Genomic DNA, 9,977 nt, shown 5'->3' with positions numbered 1-9,977 from the left:
TCCCAATCAGAATCCCAATGACATTCTTCATAGAAATAGAACAAAGAATCCTAAAATTTACATAGAACAACAAAAGACCCCAAATAGCCAAAGTAATCCCAAGAAAAAAAGAATAAAGCTGGAGGCATCACAATCCCTGACTTCAAAGCATAGTACAAAGCTATAGTAGTTAAGTCAGCATGATACTGGCACAAAAACAGACATACAGATCAATGGAAGAGAATTGAAAGCCCAGAAATAAAACAATGCCTCTATGGACAGTTAATCTTTGACAAAGGAACCAAGAACATACAGTGGAGAAAGGAGAGTCTCTTCAATAAATGGTGTTGGGAAAACTGTACAGCCACATGCAAAAGAATGAAAGTAGACCATTATCTTACACAATACACAAAAATTAACTCAAAATACATTAAAGACTTGAATGTAAGACCTGAAGCCATAAAACTCCTAGAAGAAAATATAGGCAGTACATTATTTGACATTGGTCTTCACAGCATCTTCTCAAATACCATGTCTACTCAGGCAAGAGAAACAAAAGAAAAAGTTAACAAATGGGACTACATCAGAGTTAAGATCTTCTACAAAGCAAAGGAAACCATGAATAAAATTAAAAGACAACCCACTAACTGGGAGAAAGTATTTGCAAATCATTTATCCAACAAGGAGTTGATCTCCAGAATATATAAAGAGCTCATACAACTCAACAACAAAAAAACCAAACAACCCGACGAAAAAACAGGCAAAGGATATGAAAAGACATTTTTCCAAAGAAGATATACAGATTGCCAATAGACACATAAAAAAATATTCGACATCATTAATTATTAGAAAAATGCGAATCAAAACTACAATGTCATCTTATATGAGTCAGAATGGCTATAATTACCAAGATGAAAACCAACAAATGTTGGAGAGGATATGGAGAAAGGGAACTCTCATGCACTGATGGTAAGAATGCAAACTGGTGCAACCACTGTGGAAAACAGTATGGAGATTTCTCAAAAAATTAAAAGTAGAAATACAATACATTCCAGCTATCCCTCTACTGGGTATTTATCCAAAGAACTTGAAATCAACAATCCAAAGAGATTTATGCACCCATATGTTCACTGCAGCATTATTCACAATAGGCAACATGTGGAAGCAACCCAAGTGTCCTTCTACAGATGAACAGATAAAGATGTGGTGTATATATATATATACAATGGAATACTACTCAGCCATTAAAAAAAGACAAAATCAGCCCATTTGCAACAACGTGCGTGGACCTTGAGGGTATAATGTTAAGTGAAATAAGCCAGACTGAGAAAGATGAATCTGCATGATTTCATTCATATGTGGAAGACAACAGATACACGGACAAAGAGAACAGATTATTTGTTACCAGAGAGGAAGGGGATTGAGGGGTGGGCGAAAGGGGTAAAGGAGCACATATGTACAGTGATGGGCAAAAATTAGACTACTGGTAGTGAGCACAATGAAGTCAATTCAGAAATTGATAAACAATAACGTCCACTTGAAATTACACATATTATAAACCATTATGATCTCAATAAAATTACTGGAAAAAAGATATATTTGTAAGTTTGTTGATTTATGGATATGTATTACTTTAACTATATAAAAGTTTTCTGTAAGTTTAGCATGTGGTGGAGAAACTCACTGTTGAACAACGAATGTATGAGGAATAAATTGATTCACTTAATGCAGAAACAAAAGAAAGAAATTCTTAGATGAAGTCAAAGACTAAATTTGAAGACAGTGGTGAGAATAGATAGAATGTCACAAAAATAGAATTATACTACAACTAAAAAATGTACTGTACATATGCATTATTAATCTCAAGTGAAACTAGAGGACTTGATGAACTTTTAAAGAAGATGTTCATCACGATGACCAGTAATTATTCTTAAGACACCTAGTAAAGTTAAGAAACAAGATTGTAATAAACATTTAAGCAGTTGGAGCCTGTTTCCTATTAATTACACATCCATTTTTGTAAGTTAAATTTTGTTGGTTAAGTTACTGATTTTACAGTATAAAAGGTATATAACACCTACTTTTTTACTTTTAACCAGAGTTCTTACAGTTCCTTAGTGTGGAGTCTATATTTAAATGAACCTGTCCTTTTGCCATGGAGCCACCACAACCAAGTTTGAATTGTGATTCGCTTCTTATTGTCTTATTGGATGGATTTAATCATCAAAGAGTTTTGTTTTGTTTATTTGTTTTATGTTTTTGTTTTTTAAGAAAGGCTAGAGGCTAAATGTTCTGAGTTCTTATGCTTAGTCATTCTATTCATTTCCTTTATATTTGAAGCGCAAGATGGCAACAAATAAAATTTTTCAGCTGCACTTTCTTCCTTTTAAAGTTTTGCAGACACTGCTCTACTGTTTTTGGCACTAGGTATTGCAATAAGAAAACCTAAGACCAGCCCAATATTTTCTTCTCCAGGAGATTTGTTTTTCCTGGCTGGATCTCAGTTCATTCTTTATTTTTGACATTTGGTAACTTTACCAAGATATCATTTGGTGATATTCTATCATGCTCCGCTCTGATCCCTCTCTAGATAATACTTCATCCAAACTGAACATGTTTATTTCTTGAGAGTGGCATATACTTCCACATTTCAGCCTGGAACCTACTTCCCTCTCATCCCATCTGATTAAAACAAATTCATCCTCCAGGTTTGAGCCCAAATATCACTTCCTTTACAGGCTCTTAACATCAGCCCTGATATGACTTCCCCCACATTGAACCCAGCGTATACGGGCTTAAAACTAAAACCCACCACCCCCTTTCCTGCTTCTCTAGCTCCACTCATATGTAAATACCTGCTTCTTTAAACTTGGACTCCTTGAGCTTTACAACTAAATGGGAGTTACAAATTGTCAAAAGCCCAGGTGGCCTGAAGTTGGAAGCACACTAAAGTTCAGCTAATCATGTGTCCTTGAAGTTTTCCAGGAAAGCTGCTGTCTCAAGAATATCAAGGAGCGGAAGCGCTGGAAACCGCCTCACACAGGAAGACGAGACAACGGTGAAGGACGCCCACCTGCCATCCTCCTATCTCACCATACCCCGCCCCCCCACCCCCCGCCTCGCTGCAAGCAGCCTCTCAAGGCCAAACACAGACTGGTGGGAAAATGCCAAACTGCACAAGCTACATGCGCCCCCTCCCCTCCCCTCTCCAAAACCCCAAATAAAAATCCCTACCCTTTCCTCATCGGGGAGCTAGCAATTTTTGAGGCATGAGCCCTTGCTTTGCTCCCTGTGCCTGGCAGAGTAAAAACCTTTCCTCTTCCACTCAAGACTCTGTTCTCGTTATTTGGATTGGCGTTGGGTTCAGGGACCGAACTTTCGGTTACACTTCCTCCAGCAAAACAACCCTGACCACACTCCTCCTTTTTTTGTGTCCCTGCTGTATGCTTTCCTGACACATGATGCTTCTATTTTCATGATGCTACTCTCACTTTATGCAATTTACGTATTCATTGCCTATCTTCACAACCAGACTACATATCCTGTGAAGGAAACAACCATGTGCATCTTGCCCATCCATACGTCCCCAGTGTCTTTATAGGCCTACTGTACATCCATGTTTACAAAAAGTAGGTACTTTAACATATTTGTTGAATGGAAGAGTAAACTGGCAAAACTATTAAGCACATTTTGAGTCTGTAGTAATTACTAGAACCATTGCCTATTTTTCTATCTTGAAAAATGTCAATTGAAACTAACAATGTCCTTTATATCATTGAAAAAAATTAAAATTAATCAGCTGGTATCATCAGTAAAGACTGAAGTTACTTCAAAATTGAACAGACTTATTGGGGCTAATTCATTTTCATTTTATGAGTAAAGGTAAATTAAAGGGTATCTGTTTCTTCTTTGGAAAATATACAAATGCTTTGAATGATAATATACATTAGTTTATTTTTGGCTTCTTCACAAGTGTTTATACATTATTAGAACATATAAAATTTAAATTCCTTTACGTCACCCTAATCCCAAATTTATTTAGTATCAATATTAGTTAAATAGAGTTAAGTCTCGCATCTAATTATTTTCCAGTTTCTTTTTCAGTTATATTTTCGGTGACTGAAAATGTTCTTCTATAAAATTCCTCAAGAGCTTCTATTGACAAAAGGTGCTTAACACTTTTCAGCTAGTGACCTAATTACCTTTGAAATATTGTTTTATCCTTCACACATCACTGTCCATCTCATTGAGGCTCTAAACCCAACCTGCTTTCTCCTTTTACCTGAAGAAGGAAAACCCCATGCTTACTGCACCTGTTAGGGAACTAGCCATGCCCCTACAGACCTTCCCGACAGAGGCTCCTTGGGTTATCCGATTTAACTGTGCTTGTTGATGGTTCATTAAAAAAAAAAAACACAAACTTAAACACCAAAAGTTGCTACACTGTCTATATGATCAGAAACTTCAATTAACCCTTGAAATTTGAGTTTCTCACAGAAATTAAATCAGTTCAAATGGCTAGCTTAATTGCCCTAGGCCAAACCTGCCAACTGACAAAAGCTAAAAGAGTGAATATTTATATTGACAGGACATATATGATTTGGGGCAAGTCCACATATTCAAAATGCTTTAGAAACAAAAAAGAATACTTGACTTCTACAGGAACCACTATGAAATGGACGGCAAATTAAAGAACCTCAATATGCTCAGCTACTACCCGAGATGATAGCCGTAATGCAAGGAAAGTTTAACAAAAAATGCCTCATAAGATTACCCATAAGAATAGAGACATATTGGCCTTGATATTAAAGAAATATAGGCGGATAATTTTAAGCATTTTGCCGAGGATGTTTCCAGAGCTTGTCCTGTCTGCCAATTAGATCATCTCAGCAGGACCATAAAGATGGGATGCAGACAGGAACCCAAATCTCCAGGCCTCTTTGAATACAAGTGGGCTACAAGCACAGTCTGTTCAGTGTCGTTTGATCTCAGGGTGGACTGAGGCTTTAACTTGCTGAAGGAGAGCTATGGCTGTAATAGTAGAAAAAAATTGACTTGATTTTGTATTCCCAACTAGAAGAGTCCCACCTGACTTGTCCAAGAACAGGGGCACACAATGTTTTCACAGTATCACTTTTAAAGAACTTTGTAAGGTTTTACCTTTTACTCAGAATCTCCACCGTCCTCATCATCCATGAAGTCCAGGAAAGATAAAGTAAACTAATGGCATTCTCGAAATATAATTATCAAAGGTCTTAAAAACCCTTGAACTTCCATGGCCCAAAGTTTTGCCAGCCTTGATTGTAATCACATTAGTCCTCAGGGGACCCACAAGTTATCTCCTTCTGAGTTAAGAACGGGTTGCCTCATCCTCAGAGATTCCTCTTAATCCTAAATTCTACAGTATTATAAACTTACATTACTATAAAATACCTATTTGTATATTTTACCAATTTTTCTTTAGTCTTCTTCCTTTCTTGTCTCTCTGGAGACACTCCCTTATCACTTTAGATAGTAATGCATGTCCTTTTTAGACACAGCAAATATGCTTTCCCATTCTGCTTCTGCTCTGTCACATCTCTCTGGAGTCTAGGGCTAATCAAGGATTTTAGTTATGCTGTAGTAAAATCCATCAAATGTTCGTGTTATACTTTGTGTTTAATAACTGATTAGGAAATTGTGAAGATAGTCTCTGGTATCTTATCCTGCTGGTTCTGTAAGTGACTCACATTTTAAACTTTAAGAAGTGTGGAGTTCATGTTTATGTATTCCATGAAGTATAATCCAACTTTATTTTTCTACATATGCTGAAGTGTTTGTCCCAACTTACTTACAAAATAATGCCTTCTTGCCTGTCATATTTGTAAAGTCAACACTCTTGTCTAGGTATTTTCATAACTACCTGGGTCTGCTTCGAGCTGCTATTTCATTCCATTGGTCTGTCTTTCTCAGCTCCAGGAGCTCACAATTTTTGTTATTATAACTTTAAAGCACTTCTTAATATCTGGCAAGAAGATTGATCTCTGATTTGCTTTTCTTTCCCAAATTGTTTTATCTGTTCACATTCCTTTATTGTTCTGTAGAAATTTTTTAAAAAGCTTGTCAAGTTTACCCCAAATCCTTTTGAAATTTTCACTGGGATTGCCTACAATCTGTGGATTAACTCAGGAAAATTTGGCAGTTTTATTCAGTACTATTTTTTAAATCCTTAAGTTTAATTTTTCTCTACAAATGTTTATGCAGTTTATGTAGATCATTTGGTTTTTATTATATTTTAAGCTTTATTATCTCTATGAATAACACTATTGATTGAGGTGCCAATCATCATGTATCAACAACTTTGTAGAAATAACAAATTACCAGGATTCTTTTAATTTATGAGTTAATTATTTTGTTTTCCCTGTAGATTTTCTCATCTTCTGAAAATAATAAGCATTGTCTCTGTCGTTCTAGTTTTTATGTGATTTTTTCTTATCTAACTCATTGTCCAGGACATTGAGCACCATGCTGGTCAGCAGCAGTTATAGCAGGCATGCATGTCTTGTTGCAGATTTAACAGGAAATACAACTAGACTTTCTTCATTAAGTGGATAATTTCTGTAGATTTTCACAAGTAGTATATATCAAGTTAAGGGAATTTTCTTCTAAACTCAGTTTCTGAGAGGTTTTCATTGTTGTCGTTGTTACTATTGTTGCTTAATTTTAAAGAGGTGCTGAATTGTTTTGCCACCATAGAGTTATCTAGTTCATGATTGTGGTAAATTACTTTGATAGATTTTTCTGATGTTGAAACATTCTTAAATGAGTCATAAAATTCTAGTATGCTATTGGATTTGATCAACCAGTATCTTCTTTAGGATTTCCAGGTCTGTGTTCATAAGTAAAATTGTGCTAATTTAGGAAAAAAGTTTGCTAGACCCAGGACTGCTGGCATGAAAGTAAGGTGATACAAATATCAGTTTGAGGTAGTTAAATAAAACCCTATAGACTTAAATTTGAAATGGAAACATCAATATGAACTCATTAAGATTTTCTCCTCAAAAACTGCGTATTCTTAACTATAACCACTGAAAAAGCCTAAAAACAGATGAAAATTGTAGCAACGAGAATGCCTAGTACACATTTGAGGTTTTGTATTCCTTTGCCTACAAAAAGAAGTTAGGGCTCCTTGGAGATATGGCTCATTCCTAGCCTGGGATGAGAATTTTCCGAAACAAGCCTGGAACTTCTTGTCATAGCACACAGCAAGGAAGATGTCAACAACGACTCAGATCATGGAAACAGGACTGAGAAGCCAACTTGAAGAGGCTCCCACTGTAAAAAATGGGATAATTGGGCACAAATAAATACAACTGCAATTTATTGAAACACATTACATATATTTAAATTTATATGTTTTAAAAAGGATGGCGTGTATGGAAGTAAAAACTGACATTTTTTCCTGCTTCCAATACAACTAAGCATTGCACATACCACATTCAAGGAAAAAGTAATTAACACCTTGAAATGAAACCAATAAGAGGTCATTGTACCTGATTCTGGCACCCAAGACAAATAAAATCTTGCATATTTCTTTGCATGTAATACAAGAGCAAAGATTGAGAATGAACCCAGGTGGCCATGATGACTCTAGAATTATCCACTGCTTTTCAGTGTGCCAAAGCCAGATTTTCCCATTCTATGTTCTAAAGAATGCAACTTCTATGAAAATTCTATTTGTAAAAAATAAAAGATTTCCAGGATCGAGAAATGCCACAAACTAAAATCTTCTCTTAGGGACTCAAAATCTTCATTAATAAATTCAAGTCTCTGAGACATCCTACAGTAGGAAACCTGCTTCACTCCATATATCCCAGTAATTCCCCAAATTTATCTCACCATGGGATCCATTTCTCTCAGAACATGGACTAGAAAACTACAGAAATACATTCCTGTGGATATTGCACCACATGTTTAATATTTCCTCTCACAAGGGGGAACTGATATTTATTCAACGTTTACTATACGAAAGACATTGTGCATTGTGAGTTCGTGTATTTTTGCATTTAATATGTCATCCTTACCCTAAATACTTCTGCTGCTATTTTTCATCTCAATACATAGGCTGTTTTATAACAACTAATATAAGACTGATTCTGAAAGGATTCTTTTATCCTCTTCCAATTGGGATACAGGACTCGATGTGTACAGTAGGATTAAATGTCCCAGATACACCCCAACTTGATCTCAATTCTCCACATTCTGAAGACGTTTATGGATATATGAGAGTTTTTCTCACTGTAAGCTTATGGCTGATATTTGGAAAATTATCCCATAAATGACCAAACGCTGTTTAAAAATACACTGTTCAAAAATAAGCCTATTTTTGAAGATTTTTCACTATAGAAATGACAAGAAAATTGACTTTATAAAGTCCCTCAAAATCATTGCTTTGATTTTTCTTCAATATAATAGCCTCATTTCTAATTATACAAAACATTTTGAAAATTATGAAGCAATGTATGACTGTTGTTTTCTCTACTAATCCAACAAATGCTACGGTTGTTAGAACATGGACTAGGAAACAGACTGTTTGGGTGTAGATCTCAGCTTCAACAATTGCAGGTTGTTTTATATTATCACATCTATTAATCTATGAAAACCTTAGCTTCCTCATCTAAAAAACAGAAATAATATTACCTGTTTTATGTAGTTGCTGTGAGGATTAAATAAACAAAGTAGATAAAGTTAGCACTTTGGGGGCCGGCCCCGTGCTTGAGTGGTTAAGTTCACGCACTCCACTTCAACAGCCCAGGGTTTCACTGGTTCAGATCCTGGGTGCAGACACGGCACCACTTGTCTGGCCATGCTGAGGCCATGTCCCACATGCCACAACTAGAAGGACCTACGACTAGAATATACAACTATGTACTGGGGTTATTTGGGGAGAAGAAGCAGAAAAAGGAAAAAAAAAGATTGGCAACAGTTGCTAGCTCAGGTGCCAATCTTTAAAGTTAGCACTTTGTGTTTGTTAGCCTTCATTAATTTTTTGACATTCTAATCCACAGCAGTAAGATGGAAACCCCAACTATGAGCCATAAAACATAGTATTTTATTTTAAATAGATAATAATATAAATATACGTAATATCAAATATCAAAATAGGTGATAATATCAATCCCAGATTCCTTGTTCCAATGTAACAAATTGAAATGAATGCTCATAATCTGGGAAAGAAGTCGACACAATTTAATATTTTGGAAGTGGATGGAGTCTCTTTGCCAATATCATCAAAAGAAATGTGGCACAAAATCTATAATTTTGGGGGCTGGCCACATGGCTGAGTGGTTGAGTTTGCATGCTCCACTTCAGCGTCCCAGAGTTTCACCGGTTCAGATCCTAGGTGTGGACATGGCACCACTCCTCAGGCCACACTGAGGTGGTATCCCACACAGCACAACCAGAAGGACCTACAACTAGAATATACAACTATGTGCTTGGGGGCTTGGGGAGAAGAAGAAAAAATCTATAATTTTAAAACCAGACCTGATGATCTTATTCTGGGAATTTACCCAAAGTTAGGTAAGTGTATCAAAACATATAACAATGTTCCATATTTGGAACATTAAACTATTGGATATTTTGCATTGATCAATAAAGCATGATCAGCATTTTGAGTCAAAAAATTCTTTCTTATGCAGACCTGTCCTGAGTATTGCAGGTAACTTAGCACCTCTGGCCTCTAGGGTATCAATTTCCAATAGCATTCTCTCCTGATGACCAAAACATGTTCCTAAATGCCTTGAGAGTGGAGCAGATAATGCCCCATTTGAGAATCAATAACTTACACAAAAAGGTTCAATATAAACCTTCATCCCGGCCAGCTTTCTCTTTAAAATGTGCCATTGTCCAGGTATCTTTCTATCATCCCAGATATTCAAAAACTGATTGTCCAATACTTCAAAGTTCTTGAAGAATGTCAACTAAAAACTTTCTGCTCTGTCCCTCTCATCTTGATT

This window comes from Equus asinus, chromosome 6, assembly GCF_041296235.1.
Source record: "Equus asinus isolate D_3611 breed Donkey chromosome 6, EquAss-T2T_v2, whole genome shotgun sequence".
NCBI lineage: Eukaryota > Metazoa > Chordata > Mammalia > Perissodactyla > Equidae > Equus > Equus asinus.
Note: the sequence above shows the minus strand (reverse complement) of the source record.